The sequence below is a fragment of the Neofelis nebulosa genome, chromosome 14, assembly GCF_028018385.1.
Source record: "Neofelis nebulosa isolate mNeoNeb1 chromosome 14, mNeoNeb1.pri, whole genome shotgun sequence".
In the NCBI taxonomy this organism is placed as follows: domain Eukaryota; kingdom Metazoa; phylum Chordata; class Mammalia; order Carnivora; family Felidae; genus Neofelis; species Neofelis nebulosa.
In genome coordinates, this window is record NC_080795.1 from 69,885,565 (window position 1) to 69,909,864 (window position 24,300).

Here is a 24,300-nt window from a genome sequence, read left to right on the forward strand (position 1 = left end):
GCCTGGACAAGCTCTTGTAGGGAGTTTATTTTGGAGAAGTGACCCCAAGGAACAGATGATGGATTGGGAAGGGTGAAATAGGGACTGAAGAAAAGCCTGGCCGGGGTGCACTGTCCAGGTGATAGCCCACATGGACAACCGGGCTCAGTCCCACTGAGGAACCTTAGAGAATTCACTACATGCTGGCTGCCTCGGGGATACATGAGTGGTACCTGCTCCCATCCCCAACTGGTCAGGGTTATAGGAGGTGCTGCTTCTCTCATACTCTCAGGCTGCATATACCTCAGAATGTCTGAGCAGATTCCTTTAGGTACCTCACATTGGCCATGTCAGAAAATATTCAGGTAGAAAGCAAGGGTTAGAGGGTGCAGCTGAGGCCAGATGCTGTTAGGGTTGACCTGTATGGTGGCTGGTTACTGCAGCAGTGGGTGGAGTGGAAAATGTGGACCAAGAGGATGTCAGGTGGAGTGAAAGAGATGTCGAGTTCAGTCATGTACTTACGTTCAGCCAAAATATACCAGGTGCACCGCGGAAAGGTCTAGGCTTTATACAGAGAGAATACCCAGCCATTTGTGCAGTATAACCGATCCTTCCTCTGAGCTCCTTCTCCTGATGCAGATAATGACAATAATCCACCTTTGTATGGCACCTGCACTGCACTTTTATGAACATTTGACCCTGACAGAAATCTCTTCTAAATACCAACGGATCAGCAGTCTTCCCTCTTCTGAGATAAGAAAACCAGGTTTAGGTAAGTTAAGAGAATGGTTGTCCAAGGAAGCACTGTCCAATGGAACTTTCTGCGATGATGGAAACGTTCTACCCGTTGTTCAGGACAGTAGCCCTTAGCCACGCGTAGCCAACGGACGCTTGAAGTACGGTGCTTATGACTAAACCACCGAATGTTACGTTTTACTTCTTTTCAATTAATTCTAATTTAAATTTAAATGGCCATACGTGGATCGTGCCACCATATTGACACAGCAGCAGCCGACACTATAACTCGCCTTTTTTATATTGCATGCAAAATGTTTGTCACTGGAAATCCAATGAAAGAAATGTGCCGACTTTCCTCATATTTCATTTCTGTTTACGCATTCGGTACTAAATTAAACTATTTCACATGCATTCTTGCTATCACCTGGTTGTTTTCCAGTCTTAACTGTGAGGTATCAAGGAAAGACGCACTCCCAAAGAGCACTGAATAACCAATGCAGGCTGAAGCGGCAGGATTCTTCACAAGAACAGAACAAAGGACACAGCTTCTCTCCCTCCCTCTACCTACCTTGGATTCTTGTTTTCAGTGTGCACTTGGACACGAGAGCGTTTGGGGCTTCCGTGCATAGAGCAAAAAAAAATCCTGCCTGCCTAAAATTGCAATATGTGCCTTGGGGAGCTTGCGCCTAAGATGCCCTTTGTATAAGATGAGATGCATAATGTGGGGGCATCTGTGACTAATCAGTGGCAGATTCGAGAGACTCTCCCTCAAATCTTCAGAGTTTTAATCCACGACTTTTTGCTTCATATCTTACGGCTTCTTAATTCAAGGCTGATAAGTATGTCAAATCCAAGTACATTCAATAAATGATTCAGGAGCTACTAAGTTACAGTACAATTGTTACTTAAATATTTATGTGTTGTTTGGAGGGAAAGAGGCATTTTAAATCTAAAGACAGTCACACATCATCCATCCTGAATTGTTAGAACGAGGCACCTCTCCTTCATGTATTTTTCAGAAAACAAGCTTATTGTAACCTTTACAGACTCCAGCTTCTAAAATCCTATCCACTTTTGCTAGAAAGGTTTCTGAAACACTCGCCTCTTTCTTAAACCGAATGCAAACCTTTCATTCTTTTGTCCATTCACTTATTCATTCTTTCTTTCAACAAATAGAAAACAAACGTCTCCCTCAGGTCGTGCCCCATGAAGGACCCTGGCTCTGGGGTACACCAAGCAGATGAGTCATTCTGCCCTCAAGGGACTCAACAGTCTTGAACCCCCAGCCTCCCATCCTGCCATTATCACTCAGAACAGGATAAATATACTGCAAACGCGTAATACGATGGATGACACTTTCCCCATAGAAATCTAACAGGAGCCACTTAGGTGATTTTGAACTGCCTAGAAGCCATGTTTAAAGAAAGTAAAGGGAAACGGGTATCACTGATTTTAATAATATATCTTAATATATCCTGAAGTTATCATTTCTTCAAAGTCCCATGCATGTTGTATACGTATAGCACCTCTCAATTCAGACCAGCCACATTTCAGACTCTTAATAGCCGCATGTGGCTAGTGGCTTCGGTGCTGGACTCCTAATTAAGTATTAATGATTAATTGCCCCTTCATTAAATGGAAGCAGGCACTGAAATATTTAAACTCCATATGTCTGCTTGTCCTGTTTGCTGACACCCCTCCCCTACTCTCAGAGAGCCTGTTTTCCTCCATGTTTATTATACATATGCTATCTCTAGCAAAAGCCAATGTCCCCTGTTATTCATTTAGTCTTATAACTGATATAACCAATTTTCCTAAAATTTACAATAAAATAACCCTGTCTAAAAACGGGGTTCAGGGTTCCTGGGTGGCTCAGTTGGTTAAGTGTCTGACTCTTGATTTCAGCTCGGGTCGTGATCTCGCGGTTCATGGGATCGAGCCCCGTGTCAGGCTCTGTGCTGACAGTGTGGAGCCTGCATGGGATTTTCTCTCTCTCTCTCTCTCTCTCTCTCTCTCTCTCTCTCCCTCCCCTGCTGTCTCATTCTCTCAAAATAAATAAACAAACATTTAAAAATGAAACATGGAAACAGGGCTCTGTCCCTAAGACAGGGCTCTGAGTAAGGGTTAAAGAGACATTTTGTGAACAAAGCAGAAGTATTAATGTATGAAATTTCTAACAGTTGACTTCCTAAGACGACTTTCACTTCTGTCTTTCGGGCTTATTCTGGATCACCGGTTCCCAAAGAGTGGTCCTCAGAGCAGTAGCACTAGCATCACCTGGGGGGTTGTTAGAAAGGCAATGTCTTGTTCCCCACCCCATAACTACTGAATCAGAAACTCTGGAGATGAGTCTAGCAATCCGTGTTTTAACAAGTCCTCTGGGTGATTCTGGTAACTGCTAATGTTTGAGGGCCATGATTCTAGAAAAATCTGACTGCTATATACATGGACTTGACGTGAATGTGTACTCCTTTGCTCCTTTTAAATTCAGGATTTTAATTACTTGGAGAAGTATTGAAGAGTGTTATTTTTTTCCTTTAAAACATGGTATCAAAGGTTGTGTTGGTTAATATACATATTGGCTTCCTAGGGTTGCAGTTGCAAATTACTGTAAATTTAGGGGCATAACAAAAATTTATTTTTTCAATTCTTTGATTCTATTTAATGTTATTTTTTCATCATAAATGTACTCTTTAATCCCCATCCCGTATTTCCCCCATCCCTCCATACACCCCCAATCTGGTAATCATCAGTTTATTCTCTGGAGTTTAGAGTCTGTTTCTTGGTTTTGTCTCTCTTTCTTTTTTCCTTTGCTTATTTGTTCTGTTTCTTAAATTATGACTGACATCATATGGTATTTGTTTTTCTCCGAGTGACTTAATTCACTTAACATTCTATTATTCTATTCTATCCTAGTCTTATATATTATATTCTTTATATTATATTATATTATATTATGTTATATTATATTATATTATATATTATATTCTCTAGCTCCATCCATGTCATTGCAAATAGCAAGATTTCATTCCTTTTTATGTCTGAATTATATTATGTTGTATAAATATACCACATCTTTATCCATTCATCTTTCAGTGGACACTTGGGCTGCTCCCATAGTTTGATTATTGTAGAGGATGCTGCAAATAACATAGGGATGCATGTATCCCTTTGAATTAGTGTTTTTGTATTTTGGGGGCACATACCCAATAGTGAAATTCCTAGATCATAGGGTAGGGTAGTTCTATTTTTAATTTTTTGAGGAAACTCCATATAGTTTTCCACAGTGGCTGCATCAGTTTGTGTTCCCATCAACAGGGCAAGAAGTTTCCTTTTTCTCCACATACTTGCCGACACTCGTTTCTTGTGTTGTTGATTTAGTCATTGTGACAGGTGTATGGTGGTATCTCATTGTAGTTTCGATTTGAATTTCCCTAATGATGACTTGTGTTGAGCATCTTTTCATGTCTCTTTTGGCCATCTGGATGCCTTCTTTGAACAAATGTCTATTCATGTCTTCTTACCCATTTTTTATTTGGAGTGTTTGTTGTTTTGGTGTTGAGTTGTATCGGTTATTTATATATTTTGGGTACTATCCCTTTATTGGGTATATCGTTTGCAAATATTTCCTCCCTTTCAGCAGTTGCCTTCTAGTTTTGTTGATTGTTTCCTTCACTGTGCAGAAAGTTTTTATTCTGATGTAGTCCTAATTATTTACTTTTGCTTCTATTTCCCTTGTCTCAGGAGACATATCTAGAAAGATGTTGCTACAGCTGATGTCAGAAAGATTACTGCCTGTGCTCTCTTTTAGGATTTTTACGGTTTCAGGTCTCACACATAGGTTTTTAATCTACTTTGAGTTTATTTCTGTGTATGGTAAAAGAAAGTGGTCCAGTTTTGTTCTTTTGCATGTGGCTGTCCAGTTTTCCCAACACCATTTGTTGAAGAGACTGTCTTTTTCCCATTGTATATTCTTTCCTCCTTTGTCAAAGATTAATGGATCATCTAATTGTGGGTTTATTTCTGGGTTTTCTGTTATATTCCATTGATCTATGTGTCTATTTTTATGCCAGTACCAAACTGTTTTAGTTACTACTGCTTGGTAATATAAATTAAAATCTGGAATTATGATACCTCCAATTTTGTTTTTCTTTTTCAAGGTTGCTTTGGCTATTCAAGGTCTTTTGTGGTTCCATACAAATTTTAGGATTGTTTGTTCTAGTTCTGTGAAAAGTGCTGTTGACATTTTGATAGGGATTGCATTAAATCTGTAGATTTCTTTGGGTAGTATAGACATTTTAACAATATTTGTTCTTGCAACTCATGAGCATGGAATGTCTTTCCATTTCTTTGTGTCATCTGAGTTTCTTAGTGCTTTATTGTTTTCAGACTACAGGTTTTTCACCTCTTCGGTTAGGTTTATTCCTAGATATTTTATTGTTTTTGATGCAATTGTAAATGGGATTGTTTTCTTAATTTCACTTTCTGTACTTCATTATTGGTGTATAGGAATGCAACAGGTTTCTACACATCAATTTTTGTATCCTACTACTTTACTGAATTTATTTATTAGTTCTTAGCAGTTTTTTTGGTAGAATCTTTAGGATATTCCATATATAGTATCATGTTATCTGCATATAAGAAGAGTTTTACTTCTTCTTTACCAATTTTGATGCCTTTTATTTCTTTTTATTTAATTTCTCTGGCTCAGACTTCCAGTACTCTGTTGAATAAAAGTGGCGAGGGTGGACATCTTTGTCTTGTTCCTGACCTTAGGGGAAAAGCTCTCAGTTTTTCACCATTGAGTATGATCTTGGGTGTGGGTTTTTCATATAGGCCTTTTTTATGTTGAGATATGTTCCCTCTAGACCTACTTTGCAGAGGGTTTTTATCATGAGTGGATGTTGTACTTTGTCAAACACTTTTTCTGCATCTATTGAAATCAAGTGGTTTGTATCCTTTCTCTTGTTGATGTGACATACCAGTTTGATTGTTTTGCGAATACTAAACCACCCTTACATCCTGGGAATAAATCTCACTTGATCATGGTGTATGATTTTTTTTTTACATATTGTTGGATTTGGTTTGCTAATATTTTGTTGAGGATTTTTGCATCTATATTCATGAGAGTTATTGGCCTGTAATTCTCTCTTTTGTTGTTGTGTCTTTATCTGGCTTTGGTATCAGGGTGATACTGTTTCCATAGAATGAGATTGGAAGTTGTCCTTCCTCTAGTATTTTTTGGAATAGTTTGAGAAGAATATGTATTAACTCTTCTTTAAACGTTTAGTAGAATTTGCCTGGGAAGACATCTAGTCCTGGACTTCTTGGTTTTTGGGAGTTTTTTGTTTGTTTGTTTGGTTGGTTGGTTGTTGTTTTTGTTGTTGTTGTTTTACTGCTTCAATTTCATTGCTGGTGATTGATCTATTCAAATTTTCTATTTCTTCTTGCTTTAGTTTTGGTAGGTTATTCGTTTCTAGGAATTTATCCATTTCTTCTAAGTTGTCCAATTTGTTGGCATATTGGTTTTCATAATATCTTGTTATAATTGTTTGTATTTCTGTAGTGTGGGTTGTTATTTCTCTTTCACTAGTAATTTTCTTTATTTGGGTCTTCTCTCTTTTGTTTTTAATGAGCTTTGCTAGAGATTTATCAACTTTATTGATCTTTTCAAAGAACCAGTTCCTGGTTTCATTGATCTATTCTATTGTGTTTTTTAGTTTCTATATTATTGATTTATGCTCTAATCTTTATTTTTCCCTTCCTTTTGCTGGGTTTGGGTGTTTTGTTGTTGTTCTTCTTCTTCTTTTTCTAGCTCCATTAGCTGTAAGTTTAGGTTATCTACTTGAGATTTTTCTTGCTTCTTGAAGTAGGCCTTTGTTGCTATAAACTTCCCTCTTAGAATAGCTTTTCCTGCATCCCAAAGATTCTGGATCATTGTGTTTTCATTTTCATTTATTTCCATGTAATTTTTTATTTTTTTGTTGACACATTCATTCCATTCTTTGTTTAATAATATTATTTAGCCTTCATGTATTTGTGCTCTTTCCAGATTTTTTTCTTGTGGTTGATTTCTAGTTTCTTAGTGTTATGGTTAGAAAAGATGCATTTCAAGTTTGTTGAGACTTGTTTTGTGACCTAACATGTGATCTATTCTAGACAGTGTCTTGTGTGCACTCAAAAAGAATATGCATTCTGCTGTATTAGCATGGAATGTTCTGAATATGCCTGTTAAATCCATGTGGTCCAGCATGTCATTCAAAGCCACTGCTTCCTTGTTGATTTTCCAAATTTATTTTCTTACAGTCCTAGAGGTCAGAATACCAAGTGGGTCTCACCAGTCTCACATCAAAGTGTCAGCAGGGCTGTGGCACCTGTGGAGACTCTAAGGGGAATCTATTTCCTTGCCTTTTCAGCTTCTAGAGGCCACCCACATTCCTTGGCTTGTGGTCCCATATCTTCAAAGCTAGAAACATCAAGTCGAGTGTATGTCAGATCACATCTCTATGCTTCTCCTTATTCAGCCTCCCTCTTCCTGTTTAGAGCATCCTTGTGATTACATTGGGCCCACCTGGATAATCTAAAATAATCTCCCAGTGCACATTCAACTGAGTAGCAATGTTAATTCCATTTACAACATTAATTCCCCTTTGACACTAAACTGAACATATTCATAGGTTCTGGGGAGTGGACACGGACATCTTTGGGAGCCACTAATCTGCCAATCACACTATCTTATTAATGAGTTACTAACATAGCTTAATGAAAAAAATTGTAAAAGTTATTTTCCCCCTTGGACTTTTTTAGGTTCGCATTCTGTATTTTTCCTCAGAGTTGCAAAGGAAGTAAATGTTTGCACTTTGTAAATCTCAACATTTATATCATTCTTAAAAGTCCTTAAACGAATTTAAATGTTATGGTGATTTGATATAGCAATCATCCATTTAAAGTTTTTTTCAACACGTGTAGAATTTTCTTTCTGACAGTTGAAATTGTTAATCATTTCTATTTTCCTTGAAAGCATGCTCCCATTTTCTTCCCCCAGAGTCAGGGAATGTTATATTAATGTAACATATTTCTATGCTTTAGGGTCTTTCATTGATAACCCCAACATACATGTCTGTAACAAAATTAGATAGATAGCTAGGTGGATATGTATATCTGTGCGTGTATTCTACTTCCTGGGATCACTATGCTTTATGAGTTTAATTTTTTTCTTCTGTATTGAATTACTAATACTATTACATGAGGAAACAATAAAGCTAAAGTATTACACGTTTCATAAATACTTCTACACTAAAACTAAAATTTTGTTGAAAAGATTTTTGTGTTACGGATGAGGTTAGAGAGAGCAAATTATGGTGTTTTGATTATCTTAAACATTTTCAAACAACAATATTTCAAATAATCCCTCCATTGCCACACCTCAGGGCAATCTTTTGTAGTATCATTCTGGGCAGTGAGAGGCCAGCGTCTATTTGGTAAAGTGGGAGTGGTTCAACAGCAGAAGTCAAGGTGATCCCTAAGAATCATCCAGATGCCCAGTCAAAGCAGAGCAGGTCTCCTGACAGGACACAGATAATGCAGCAGGCACAATTATAAATGCATTATGCAATTTTTTTTCTCTGCTTGGAATCACACAAAATAGGATGTATCAGCATTCCAATGTTTATAGGGCACAAATCTTTAGCACTACAAATAGTATGTCTCCTTGTGGGTGAGGTCATATGTTTTATGCATCCCAACTATCAAAAATAAACAACAAATCCCAGTCAGCCCTGCTGGAGGAAAGACTAAGTTAGTTCCCAATGCCCTTTAATGAAAATGATATGGAGAAATCATTGTCATCAAGAAGGGAGATCAAAAGGTAGACAGCCCTCCAAAAAGTAAGAAAAAACTATTGTAAGGTTGTATTTAAAAATTAACTAAAATATTTCTCTTAGACTTGTCTAACATTATATTTGCCAAATCTGTTGTGATTTTTTTCCTAATCTAAGTAAATACTCATTTACACAACTAATTCCATATTCATTATTATGTACGCTTTTTAAAAGGGAACCTCTAAGTTAATTTTTAACTTGAAAATATGACTCAATAAATGCTTGTCAAACCAAATTGAATAGAATTCATTCAATCAAGTGGAAGACAATTAATATTAATTGACTTGTGGTGTATGACAGGCACCCTATTTAGACTGTTTGGAAACAATACTCCATTCACTTCTCACAAAACAAGCAACTAAAACAAAAATATGCAAAACATTATAAGCATGTATTACTGTCCACATTCCACCACCAGGGAAAGGTTAAGCATAGTGTTCACAGCTAGTCATTCCCACAGCTAGGAAAACAACAATGCAGGATTAGATCCCAGGATTTTTTTTTTTCCGACAATAAATAAAGCTACCACTGAGTCATTCTTAATATATTCAAGGGGTTAGGTCATGGTAAAGGCAACATAGAGAAAAGAAAGCAGGGGCAGAGAGCTCAACACAGCGGCCATGGCAGTGGTGAAGGAAACCATATGCAATTTCACATGAGGTGGTCGGGAAAGCCCTTATCAACTAGGCAATTCTTGAACAGAGACCCAAGTGATGGGAGGGCTTAGTTTTGCAAGTATGAGAGGAATGAGCCTTGCAGGCAGAGAGGACAACAAAATGCAAAGGTTCTGAGGTGTTCTGGGGGTGTTCAGTGAACACAAAGAAGGGCAGTAAAGAAGGGCTGCGGGTGGTAACAGGCGAAGCTGCAGCTAGGCCTGGTTCGAAGCTCCCATAGGCATTTGTCAGCTTCTAGAAGAACCCAGGTTTCTACTTTGAGGGGATTGCAAAGGCCTGGGAGGATGCAGAGAAGTGACTTGGTCAAATTCACATTCTCCAAGCTAGCTCTGTCTGCTGAGTGCAGGCTAGGCTAAAAAGGGGCAAGGATGGAGACAGGGGACCAGGTAGGAGGCACCTGCAGTAATCCAGGTGGGATTACAGAGACAACAGCAGAGACGATGAGCTCCCATCCTGTACATATTCTACAGATAGAGCCACACGATTTGCTGATGGCCTCTGTGAAAACTGAGCTGAAGAAAAAGAAGTCAAGATGATCCCAGGCCTTTGGGGAGGGTAGGAAAGCAGAACAGCTGAGCACCTGAAAGAATGAACTTTCCATTTATTGCTCATTCTTACACAACTTGCCTGTAATCTTCATGTGAACCCAACCCCACAGGCAAGATGGCAGGACCAAAGATGGAAATAAGATCTTGCCTGTCCCAAAGCCCTATGCATCCCACTCTAGCAGCTCCCTAATGTTGGGCAATATTAGTTTCCTTTCTTGAAGGCCGTGCCAGGCATGATGCTAAACGCTCTTACACAGATTTCCCATTTAATCCTCAAGACAGCCCCATTAGGAAGGGATTACTCATCCGCATTTTCAGACAAGGAAACTGAGGCCTCGTCATGCCCCACCAAAGCACCCGGACCAGCTGGGCAGCACCCTCTCCTTACCTCCTTCTTCCAAACTTTCTAAATCTGATTACCCCAATCTTTCCTTTTTTGTTACTCCATACTCAGGGTTAAAAGCTGCTTCCTGCAGTTATTCACCATTATTTTTTTCTTCTTGCCTTTATGGTCCTCTCACATTTGTTTAAACAATTTGCTATATTAAATTCTGTTTGTTAAAATAACCAGAGTGGAGGTGCCTTGGTGGCTTAGCTGGTTGAGAGTCTAACTTCAGCTCAGCTCGTGAGTTCGAGCCCCGCATCAGACTCTGTGCTGACAGCTCAGAGACTGGAGCCTGCTTCAGATTCTGTGTCTCCCTCGCTCTCTGCTCCTCCCCCGCTCGCACTCCGTGTGTGCCTCTCTTTCTCTCAAAAATAAATAAACATCAAACATTTTTTTTAATTTAAAATAAAATAACTAGAATGGTTTCTATTTTTCTACCGGGAGAGTGAATCCACGTTTACTTCCATGAACACTTCCATGCCTCTTCCAGGAAGCAGACACTGTGCTAAGCGCTAAAGACACACAGATAAAACACAGAGACCCTGACCCCAGGGATGGCAAGGAGCTGAACAGACACATGCCAAGCTCAGTCCCTGTAAGCCAGTCTGGCCATACCATAAGTTAAAATGCAAGAACTGTCTACAAAACATAGTGGAAACACAGGGGACAGGGACTGATTTTAACTGGAAGAATCTTACCGGCCGACAACAGGGCTGCTCCTTGAAAGAAGAATACGATGTTATGAGGAAAAGAGGAGGAGGGGGGTAGATAGAAGCAAAGGAAACAGCAAGAGCCCAAAAGAGCAACAGTGCTTAGAATGACAAAAGCTGGTGGCTCAGCAGGGTAGGGACTGGGCCAGGTGTATCATGATGGGACAGTGCAGGCTTGAGGCAGGAAGGAGAAGGGGGTCTTTGCGCGGCATAAGAATCTGGACTCTTGTTCTCCTGAAGTTAACCAGAAGTTATCAAAAGAATGGTCGGAGAGTGGCATGGTCAGATCTGCCTTCCGAAAGCCTACTCATTCTCACCCACAAAACTGAGCTTGGATGGAGCCCCAGTGATAGACAATAAGGGTTGGAATTGGCCAGTGGAGAAGTGTGTGGAGGAAAGGTGGATGTGAATAGGACAATATATGTAAAACTGGTTTGAAACATAGCAATCCCATTAGAAAGTCAAAGTGCTATTTGTATTTTCCTTCCATCTGCCTAACAGTGGCCCCATGCCAGGGAGATAGACGGCCCAGTGAACTTCATATTCTTGGTCTTACGTATTCTTCTCTATTCCTCCTAGAATATTGGGGGACATTCCTACAGGAGGCTTTTCAAATCCTATCTAACTTAGTCTCTTTTCTCATAATTATATCATTGTACACTTGGACATTAACTCCTTCCAGAGCTTAAGCCCTAGGTAGGGAAGCCTGGTGGCCAGTGCTTTGTTGGATTTCCAAATGACTTCTTGGGTCTTGAAGGGTACAGAGATATTGGAAGGACACAGTGTGGACTGAGGTGGAACCTGGTTCTGTCACTTGTTGGCCTCAGAAAGTCATGTCAACCCTCCAAGCCTCATTTTGCTAATCTGTGGAATGGGAATCCCAACACCTACCTCACAGTGGTGATTTACTGGGATAAAAGGATGAAGTCTGTAAAATGGCTGGCAGGGAGCCCAGACCACTTGAATGCTAGGTTCTGGAGAGAAGCAACCAATCTGCTGTGCTCACCAACTCCACATTTATTGAATGGCTAGCTCATTCAAATTAATACTTGCTTGTCTTGTTCTGTCTTATTTTTTTGATTACTCTCTGCGTGAATGTCATAAGGCTGAATTCTGCTGTGTAGAGTTCTCATGGAAAGCAGAAATCCTGGAGAAAACTCAGTCATGAATTCCTTACACTATACTGGCATGACCATGTATAGTTTCCCAAAGCTTTTCATTTATAGGAGTGGATTGACCCTTCTGGGAATCCAAAGGATGGCTATGTCCACACCACAGGAGAGGAATCTGAGATCCGGGAGGGAGAGTGATTGGAGGTCTTTCATGAGACTAGAAGATTAAGCTGGGACTGGAGTCAGATGTGTCCAGCTATGTAGCCCCTCCTGTCCTGAGCCATCAAGTGGCAATAAGATAGCCAGGATTCTCTGTTGGGGCTGTGCCCTCAATCTAACAAAGGTCAAGAGGGAAGAGTATCAAGCCCCTCCCCAAAGTCCCCATTTGGAATCTACTTCTCCAGGCTTCTCTAATTGCAGCCTTCCTCTGTCCTTGGAGTAGTGCCTGGGCCACAGCAGATGTTGCCACCTTATTTTCATTTATTTCCTTCCCTAACATACATTGTCCCATTCACTGTCCTCATCATCCTTACACATCTGTCCGTTTTGTTTATAAAGTCACCTGCCCGCCATGAGGTGCCTCCTCCTTTCTCCCTTTCTACCCTTCAGCCCCATCCTTCCACATGCCTGAATTAACTGGAGGGGGAAATTAATAAACCCGCCCACATTATTTACATCACACAAGGAATTAAAATTTAACATCTTTCCCTTTTGCCTATGATAAAATACTTTAATTTCACTGAAGCAAGGTGAGTGCAGAAGGCAAAGCTGTATTGATAGGAACCAGAGTGAAAGCATCCTTTTCCTAAGCCAGAAATAGTAGGAGACAGCCTTTGGTGGAGCCAGGGTGTGGGGCTGGGAGATAGACAGACCCTGGTTCCAGTGCCAGTATTTCCACTTCTTCCTAATTCTGTGATCTTGAACTCTGCTACTCTTGAGATACTAAACTGTACTTTTCCTTTTCTTTAAGGACAAGACAAATCATGTAACTAATTATGTTTCCTTTGTGCCCTGGCTTCTAGGAACCTCCTAGATTTGTCTGAAACTCAATTTAAATAACAATAGGGGACCCAATGATATCTACATTAATCCTGACTTACCTTTTGGTTTTCATCTTCTCCCCTACCATATTTTCCATGATTCTGGCTTTTTATGCTATATTTATAATTTCCCTTTTTATGAAATGAGCATGTAAATGCGTTTTATTGAATCTTTGCAAATCAAAGCAGAGTACAAATAAATAAAAACTTCTTTGCACTTCCATCTTTAGACCTACAAATGTGGATATAAGCACCTACTACGTAGCATTGTTATGAAGACGGAATGAGATAAAGTTTTTAGCATAGCCTTGCACATGAAAGATGTCTATTAAATATGAATGTTCTCCTTTCTTTGAGATGGGAAAAAAGTTGGCTGCCGTATATGGCCCATTGAAAACATTTGCAATAAGATGTGACAGATCTGAGGTACGGGAACATGTAGCCAAGTTTAAAATATCTCACAGACACACGAGCATCCCCCAACCTGTCCCAAACCTGAGTGTGAAGATTCCAGTGTTCTCTTCTTCAAGATTGTCTCAGGCTACCCTGCAAAGTCATCAAGTTTTATGTGATGCTAACGTACACTATGCCTTGACGTGGGGCAAGTTCTCAATCTCCCTTAAGTCTCTGTTTACTTGCCTTAAAAATAAGAATAATGTTACCTCTCTGTTTAGGCTCTACCGAAGATCACGTAAAATGAAAAATACACATCGTGTAGATCATGCTAAGTACTCGATTACGGTTAGCTCTTAACTTTAAACTCAATAATCAGTACTACTGTTATTGCTTATATTTTATATTACCCTACCTCCTCTGATCTTATCAATTTACACGGGAAGGCATTACTATCTCCATTTTGCAGATAAGAAAGTGGAGGCTCATATTTTTCATGTGTTTCATAATTTCCACAATTTAAGAAGTGTTGGAGATTGGTAGAGAAATTGGGCGTGTAAAGGTGCTAGAGTCACCTAAAGCTATAGGATGAACTTGGGAAATAACTTCAGGTCCAGTCCTCACCAAATTTGCATTTTCACACATATTGGACTAATATGGAATGGGTAACCCCAGTCCTGCATTAAGGAATAATTGATATACAAAACCTGTACATATTTAGTGTGTACAATCTGATGAGTTAGGATATATGCAGACACCCATGATAACCATCACCATGATCAAGGCAATTAACGTCCCTTTGTTGTTGTCGTTGATGTGTGTGTGTGTGTGTGTGTGTGTGTTTTGTCTTCTTGGGGTGAGAATGCTAACATGAGATCTAATTTTAACATACACAAAATGATATTGGTAACTATAGACGCTATGTTGTACAGCAGACCCCAGACCTCGTCCACCTGGCATAACTGAAACTTTATACTCCGTGAATGACGCCTCCCCATTCCATCTTCCCCAGTCTCTGGCAACCAGTGTTACATTGTCTGCTTCCATGAATTTGACTGCTATAGATGCCTCCTATAAGTGGAATCGTGCCGTATTTGTCCTCTCGCGACGGGCTTATTTCATATAGCATAATGTCTTCCAGGTTCATTCATGTAACCCCAGATGACAGGATTTGCTTCTACTTTAAAGCTGAATAATATTCCATTGTATGTAGACACCATGTTTTCTTCATCTATCTCTCTGTCGGGGACACTTGGGTTGTTTCCATATCTTGGTTATTATGAATAATGCTGCAATGAATACGGAAGCGCCGATATAAATGAAAGCTTCCATACAAAAGTAAAAACAATGTGGAAATGTGGAGTTACACTTGGGAGACACACTAACCCATTTTAAGCTAAGAAGAAAATTGCATTCACATCAGCTTACTCCCGCTAGAGCGGTCTGTCTTTCTCTGAAAGGAAAAGCACTGGGTACCACTGAGATTGCTTCACCTTGGGGGCTTTGGAGTCCAAATAGATCCGGGCTCAAATCCCAGGTTTTGGCATTGTGAGCATATTAAATCTTTGTTCTCTTAATGAATACATACCGCTTAAGCTTACAAAGAGATAAGTAACCCAACTGCTCCAGTCCTGGACTGGAAGCTTCATGGAATTCTAAGTCAATTAAAAATACTCCTCAAAGAATCTGAGACATTTTCTTTTTAACACAAAATAAATTTTCAAGGTGAGTGCTATAGGATCCATGTTATTTATAGTGAGAGACTTATAACTGGGAGGGAAGTATGTCTTTTCTGACCAAGAAGGAACTAGAACATTTTGTGTCTTGTCATCCATATCTACCAAACCACCACATTCCTCTTTCTTAAAAACAAAACAAAACAAAAAAAAAACCCAAAAAAACCTTCAGCTTATTCCAGGCAAAATGGGTTCTAATATGAGCTACCTTGTCACATCAGGGAGATAGCCTAAGTATTATATAAACTTCCATTTCTACAAATTTTCCTAGGCATTCTCATGTTACCTACTTCTTGGAGATTTAGAAGATTTGCATTGCCTTCATTCACCCTCGAAACTCAGCATGATTTGTTCAAAATTTTACTAGTCAGCATTGAAATAAAAAAATGGTACATCATGCACAATGATAAACTACCCCATGTGGTTTGGATAAATTAAATACTTTAAGCTTTCAGTCTCCCTAATGATTTGGAAATGAAACGGCTGTGATTTATGACTCTAGCTGATAGGCTAGATCTGAAGTTTACACTTTGAAAAATGCCGTATTTAAATTCCCCTATAAATAAAAAATCATATTGCTCTAAAAATCCAGCCTAAGATATGTATGTAATAAATTAGAGATCCTCATGTTGGGTGGGGAAATCTCCAGGACTGATGGCTTTCTTCCTTGGAAGAAAAAAAAAAAAAATGCACTGAGTGAGCCAGACCCAGATCTGTGTGTATCTGCTACTACTTAAACAACATTTATTGTTCCTTTCTGTCCAGTTATTTGACCATCTTAATGACGACTGTCAGAGCCACTTGCATCGGCTCAGTTGTAAAAGTGACCTTATTGGTTTTTAACCCCAGATCAACTATTATGAATCAGGCAGTTTCCAAAGTCTTAATGCAAGCATCATTCTGGGTTCCTTGTGCTTTTTTGTTTGTTTGCTTCAATGACAGACTCTCTTGGCCTCTGCTTTGAGGCAGCTTATAGAAGCTGGTAAGAAAACCACAGAAATAGGGGGAAATGCACTTGGAGAGGAGTCCATTGATCCTGGGTCCAGTTTGGCCTCTACCTCTCCCTACTTTGTGGCCTGGTGCTAATTTCTTGCCCTCTCTGGGATCTTTTATACTGAAAGGATCTTGTATTTCATGCCTAAATCCCCTTTTCTCACCAACAATTAGAGCACAATGCTTAGATTGGAGCAAGTGTTCACTTCACATCCTTCAACAAGTTGCTTATTCCCTCTGCCTCCCAATTTTCCCCGGTATAAAATGGAGAGAATGACCACTACTACACAGAATTTTCAGGGAGCTTAGAGGAGATAATAATATGCAAAGGACCACAATTCCTGGCACGGAACCAAAAGTACTTATCATTATTATTTTTATAATTATCATTACCAATATTTTCATTATCCTGGACCCAGATTCCTCCTCTGCCACTTATGAGGTCTTGGGATTGGGTAAATCATGCAAACTTTTTGAGCTCAGTTTTCACTTCCACGGGGTAAAGTGGTAATCCCTACTTATATGATAGTCATGAAGACTAACTAAAACTGTGGCTGTAAAGCACTCCACTTCCTACCCAGCCCATAGTAAGTGTTTAAAAAATAAAAGTGGCAGGGCGCCTGGGTGGCTCAGTTGGTGAAGCACCCGACTCCTGATTTAGGCTCAGGTCACGATCTCAAGGTTCGTGGGATCAAGCCCCGCATAGGACTCTACACTGACAGCACGGAGCCTGCTTGGGATTCTCTCTCTCCCTCTCTCTGCCCCTCCCCTGCTCGTGCTCTCTCTGCCTCTCTCAAAATAAGTAAAAATTAATACATTAATACAAAATAAGCAAAAATAAAATAAAAAGTGCTACTGTTACTCTTTTGGTTACCGTTATTGATTTTCGGGCACTGTTTCCCAGCCTTCCTAAGGTCAAAGCCACTGCCCACCCCCACAAGCGTTCTGAGGTTTCCTCTGGAGTCCCATCACTTCTTTTCAACAGGACCACTTGACAGGCCGTTGTTCACTGGCCCTCCTTCTATTTTCTCTGCTTAGTTTTTACAGAAATCCTCAGCTTGCTGAGAAGGGCTCTTGTCTTATTTATGATTCATGAGGCATGGAGTATACAGATGGCATTATATAAATGTTTAATAATCACCATATGGTTTCCCCAGAAATTCTGTCACTCATTGACGAATCCAGACTGAAGGCTCCTCATATGTGAAATAGATGAACAGGCAGACCTCCACTCTCCCCTTCCTTCCTCCTCTACCAGTGCTCCATAAAACAGGGAAATGGTGTGCACCAGCCCGGGAGGTGTTAGGAGAACACCAAATTTAGGAGGATCGTGAAAAAATAAAGGCCTCCTGTCATGGCTCTTACCTTTCTGTGTCAAAGACAGGTTGGTCGCTCCTGTCATATCCTGATGCCTGTTTTAATTATTCCATTACAGGGCATTGTTTTAAGTGGTGGGATAACCATGAGGTTTTCATTGGGTCCACTTCAACCTTGAACTCGTTTCTCCTGGCTGTTTTCTTAAAGGGCCTTGTGACAGCCCTTTATTTGTGAGGTTCTGCACTTGCGAATGGAGTTGCATATGTAATGAGGGAGACGGCACATTTGACAAATGGGAATCATGATTGTCTGGCCTCTTGACAGGTGTTGATGTGTTCTCCTGACCTGTAAATGTTGCAGCTGACTGATTACAGTAATTGATTGAGAAAACATTTGTCAATAGCTTTCTAATGAAAGAGAGAGGTGAGGAGGAGAGATTGCTGGGGCTCCTAGGAGCTGGATTTTGCTTTAATAGAAAAAGCACTGCTCCATGTTATAATCACCGAATTTCATACCCCCATCTGTAAAATGGAAATCTGATTCATCTGGTCAACATTTGTGGAATACCTACTATGTGCAAAATCAAAGGTCAAAAGCTAATGATTTGTAAGTAGAAATATGATCCTCAGACTTGGTCTATGGGTCTTGCTTAGTTGATCTCCACCATTCTTTTGTTAACAATTGGAAGCAGATGGCCAATATTTAGAATCAGGATATTTCACATTAAAATAGGTTTCTGGCGTCTCTTGGAAAAAAAAACCCAGTGTTTGGCAGCACTGGGCCAGTATTTCTGCAAGGCAACATTTGTCTCAACTTGGGTAGCTGCTGCCTCTTGCAAATGGGTCCCTAACTTTGCCCCTGTTCCGACTATTCCATTATTTCATCCATTAGTGTTAACCGTCTGGGTCCTGTTGGATTCCCAGTTTGAGATCCCTGGTTTAATCTCTGAAGATGCAAACACGGGAAAAAATATATAAATCTGGGCCCTGCCTTAAATTATTCACAGTAGTATAACTGTTTACTACAGTAAATTCTAAATTTCTAGCAAAAGAAGAAAATTAGGCATTCTGGTTTGTTAAAGGTTCTCCACAGTAAAGCTATCCCATATCTGCATGGTTTATCCTTGTATTACCACATTGCTGATGACCTCAAGTGGGTCGTTCACTTCCCTAGGAATCCTATTCCTCTAGATTCAATAGGGTAAGTGATTGGAAAATGTGCCATAAACTCTAATGCTCTATACCAGGGACAATAAACTATGACAACCTGTTTTTGTACATAAAGTTTACAGTCACATGCATTCCTTTATGTATAGTCTATGGTTGTTTTCACATTACGACAGCAGAACTGAGTGGCTAGAACAGAGATCATGCAGTCCATAAGGCCTAAAATATTTATGAGCTAGCCCTTTAAGAAAAGCCTTGCAGACTTCTGCTCACTGTAGAAATTAGATATAAAAACAATAATGATAACAATACTCATCATTATTGACTATGATCCCCTTTGTCTTGAGAAAGCCTTTCAGTATTTTCAGAGCCTACAAGTCATTATTATGACCCTCCCTTTTCATCAGATTCCAGGTATGCTGTGATGCATTACTAAGCTTTCTGCCTGGTAGAGCCACTTTTTCGTTCTTTGGGGGAGGAAACGTCAACAGCTGGGCTGTGGAGTGTGCACGGCCCTGAACAAAGCTTGTCTCCATCTCCTTTCCTCTTCCTGCAATGACTTTTGGGGAGGTGGAGCCTCACTGCACCCTAGGCCACCAGAGAGTTGGAGACAAGAGAGGCCATTTGAAAGAATCATGAACTGTGACTTGCTTGGAACTCCTCCACAGAAAAGGACCAAGAGATGGGTTGCAAAAAGCAAGAAGCAACATTGCACTGTGGTTAAGGGTTCAAATACTAGCAGAGGACTACTGAGTTCCAATCCATTTTTCAGTGACTTACTAGTTGCATGACAAGGGTTGCAAGTGCTTACCCTTGCTGTGCCTCATTTTCTTCATCTATAAAATGGGAAGGGTGGTAAGACCCATCTCACAGAGTTTTGTGAGGATTAAGGGAGGGCAATAATCACACAACAGGGAACAGAGTGTGTGATACAGATGCCCGTGTGCATGTGAGTCTGTCAGATCCGGTGTGATGTGGCCAATGTGCCCTAATTTCAGAATATAAACTCCAGAGCAGTGCTTTTCAAAGTATGATCATTAGGACACCTGGTTCAGAAACACCTGGGCTTCATCATTAATGCCGATTCCAAGGCCTCACCCCGGGCTTCCTAAAACAGAAGTGTCAGACTCTTTAACAAAATCCCCAGATGATTTTGATGGACCCCCAAATTTGAGAACGGCTACCCTAGGGACAGCAGCCTCCTCTTTCTGCACGTTATTGCACACACAAATTCTGAAAAAGGGAATCAGTGTCCCACACAATGCGTGACAGGCCGGATGAGAGCCAGTGGCATGAATTATGAATCTCCTCTTGTCAGAGAAAACCCTTCAGGCAAGAAAGACCTGCTCTGGCTTTTAATGGAGTTGAGATAAACTGGGTAACCCAAAGAGTTCCCCCTCTGGACAGCTGCCTCATGAGGCAGCTCTCAGAATCACTTCCTGCTCCAATGCCCAAACCCACACTTCAGCTAATTTAGTCCAGATGGATTCCCACCCACCGTTCATTACACATGGGCGTTCTGGTGGGTGTTCCCATTGCAGCTTTAGTTCCTCTCTTAGGGGTCCTCTTTTAATGGATGAGGACACATGTGTAATGAGAACACTGAACACGCAGAACTCAAAGGGTTTAGTCATAAAATTAAGTTTGTTTGTTTGGGTTTTTTTTGGCCCCGACTGCCCTGTTATACTCGCTCAGTGGGGCTAATAAGCCTTCCTCTGCCACTGAATGAAAATTCAGGTCATTCCACGGTCAGATCATTATTATAAAGCTCAAATGGACAGTCTCCATTCAGAAGTTAAAGTATCCAGCCCAATACATTAATCAAAACTCTTATCTACAGGCAAGGATAAGACTCCCTTTCTACTTGGTCCTCTCCAAAAGCTAGAGGCTGTGGTAGTCCCATAACCTGCCTTGGAGGAGGGTCACTTCTCATTTTCTCATTTGCCAGTTTCTCTACTGGCTGGCAGTTATTTTTGATCCTTACTCAGATGAGAGTTACATGAGAGTGGAAGAGGGAAGAAAGAGAAAGTAAGGGAAATCAGAAAGTTCTTACTTACCTAGTACCGTTGTAAAATAGCTCTGCTTTCTATGGGCCTACAGACAAGTCCTGTGAACTCTACACTTTTCAGAAGGCCAGCTCTAAATTGGGCTAAATGCCCTAGCTGAACCTGGCAATGGCAAAGTCAGTTCTACAGAACCTAGGTTCATCCAGGCACATGGACAGAGTTCTACACCTGCCCCCGCTCCACAAACATACACAAAGGTAGCCCCATGAGTAGGTGGGAAAGAACTTGAGGCCAGCTGTCTCTCCCATGTGCCCACATCTGATCCAAAGGACACTCAGACATTTTTGCATCTCTGCCCCTGGCTGTGTGTAGAAGGGTGGAGTCACTTCTCCTTTGTGCTGAAGTCCCATGGAAGGAGTCAGTCATCATCAATCCACATCTCTGAGGTACACACATCAAGTTCCCTGAATGGTCTCAGGGAAGCCCCATCATACTTGGCTTGAAGTGAGGAAGAGACATCCACTACCCTGGAGAGGGACTCCCAGCCTTCCAGTGGCTTTCTGGAAAACTCTCCCTCAACAGAGTCCGCTCTCTTAATTTGCTCCTGGTCATTCCATTTTACTTTTTATTTTAGAGAGAGAGAGGGAGAGTGCAAGTGGGGGAGGGGGACAGAGGGAGAGAGAGAATCTCAAGTAGGCTCCACACTCAGCATGGAGCCCGATGCAGGGTTTGATCCCACAACCCTGGGATCATGACCTGACCTGAAATCAAGAGTTGGAAGCTCAACTGACTGAGTCACCCAGGGCCCCCCAATTTTTTTTATCTTAGAGAAAGAGAGTTTGTGAGTGGGGGAGAGGAGCAGAGGGAGAGAGAGAGAGAGAGAGAGAGAGAGAAGGAATCCCAGGCAGGTTCCACACTCAATGTGAAACCTGACATAGGGCTTGATCCCATGACCCTGAGATCATGACCTGAGCCAAAATCAAGAATTGGATGCTCAGCTGACAGCAATGGAGGCACCCTGCTCCTGGTAATTCTAAATTCCACGGGGAAGAGAGGGGCTTTTCAAGAAAATTGGTTCTGGGATATCTTCTTTGAAATTCTTCTGTGTTGATGTCTGATATCTGCTAATTCTTAACTTCCTTAGTAGAAACTTCCTAATCTTCGGCCGTGTCTACTGCCATCATGATGTCATTTTTAAGATAATTTCGGAGAAAAACATTTCCCAAATAAAACATGTAAAAGTCTGAAAATCTCTCTTTTAGACAAATATCAGGCCATACCAAATACTGCAACTATCTTGGGCTCTAAGCATGGGCTCAACCTTGGCAAAATTCTGGAAAGATGCCAACACCTGCAGACAACCAAGTCACTATGTTATTTCCAGAAGGCCAGCCCCACACTGTGTGAGATAATGCTACGTCACCTCTAGCTTGTCATTTACCATCCTGCTGTGACTATTTACTGCCATTTCTCTATTAGAATGAGGATTCCTGAGAATCCTCTTATCCATCTTTACATCTTCAAATACTAGCAAAGATTCATCACTTAGAAGCCACCATATAAAGATTAAATGAAATACAAATACTGTTCCCTTTCCAATCCCACCTCTGACCAGTCCTCTTAGCCACATTAAGGTAGAAATGACTGATGCCTGAGAGTAGCTTAAAGCACTGTATTTTTCTAGGCAGACCTGTGAATACATCAAATCATTAAGGAAAAAGTATAGAGTTGATACTGGAATTTGAGGAGTTAGCCTTTCTAATACTCTAAAATCACAGCATGAGTGCTATACCACCAAAGAAGGGTCCCCTACCCCTGGTACGTGTTTTATTGCACATGTGGTCCAGGTATGCTCCTAGAATACAACATATAATAACACATGATTTCACCAGAGATCCGTTTGAGGCACAGATTTCTCATTGCTGGTTACTTTCTTATTTTTTAAAAGTGCTTCTTTTGTGCTACTTCACATAGGTTGCTGGGCATTGAGGAAGCAAGTCAATGCAAGTGGGATAAGGGAAGGCTCCTGCTGTGAAAGTCAACCACAGACAGGAAAGATTTTTAAGAAGCTCCAGAAAGTAGCATCTACACCTGTGAACGCAGCTTCTCTTCTCCTGAGAATGAAATTGCTTCATTGCACTGTTTTCCAAGTCCTCCATTTGATCTGTGCTCTCACAGCATTTTGCTCATCCCTCAAGCAAAGCATTTATCATGCTCTGTTATGGATAATTCACGAATGTCTCTCCCCTCAAGACTCAGAGCTCCTTTGGGGAAGGAACTTTGTCTTATTTATCTCAGAAAGCTGAGTATTTAAAACACATAGTTTTTGTTAAATGGGTGGATGTGAACATTTGTTGGATGGATGGAAGGATGGAAGGATGGATGAATGAGTGGATGGATGGATAGGTGGATGGATGGGTGGGTGGATTTATTTCTTGCATCTTTACTATGTTGAAATTAGAACCACACAGTGTTTCTGTCTCCCCTCAAGGCCAGGCAGTGATCAGGAAGGATCTGGAAATAATACTATTCTTCGCAAACAGCAGCAACAATATTCCACAATGGCATAATATTTTAAAATGTGCATGTGTTCAATGAGTAATTTTTGTATTGAAGTCCCTTTGAGATTAGGATACAAACTACACTATGAGAATATTTACTCATATGATAAAGCATTTTCTTACTTTGGGGCAAATTAAATTTTTAGTTTAAAATTTATATTTAGGTGAATTGACTGAACAGATTCTGATTAGAGGGAGTGTCTATTTTTGTTTGTGTTTGTTGCCAAGCATCCATTTGTCCTTTAGATAACCATACTGTGATTGTTTTTGAAGAAACCATGCCCCCATTAGTCTCCATCCCTGTGCCTTAGGTGAGGTACCACGTCAGTGGAGCCAATCACAATGTTTCTTTTTCCTGGTCCTACGGATAGACTCAGGGTTGGATATTTGACCCAATCAGAGCCAGTGAGTAATCACCAGATTTTTGCTTACACTTCTGGGAGACTCTAGCTCATTTGGCTTACCTTGAACCTGAAAGAATATTAAATCCGATTGCTCAGCAGTCATCTGGCTATGGGGAGGAGGCAATGTTTGTCTGAGAATGATTTTAACTTGGAGAACATGTAAGAAAGAGAATGACTGGGTCATGATTTTTGGAGTCATTGAATAAAACTGTATTTTAAGTCAGCTCTACTCCCAGACTATACTTTTTTTCAAGTACAAACAAATATTCATCTGATCCACTTACTCTAAGAAGAAAAAAAAAAAATGTGTGTATACCCATATAAAAATGATTCACTGGTCCTAATGTATTCATTGATCTTTTCAGAAAATGGACCCTAATAGGCTCAGATTTTTGCAACCCCAGTTATACATATGGATAAGACCAACTATACTATTTTGAGGAGGCTGTGCATAGACTCATCTTCCACAAAAAATAATGTGCACCTACTCATCCAGGCACTGTGCCAGACCCGTGAGAGACAAATATCATATCCCTTTTCTCAAGAAGCTCACACATTTAATAGAGGTTAGATTTACAAACAACTAAGTATAATATATGTGAATAAACTATTTGGGAAAATAGTCTGGTAAGAGCCTAAATGAAGAAGAAATTGCTTC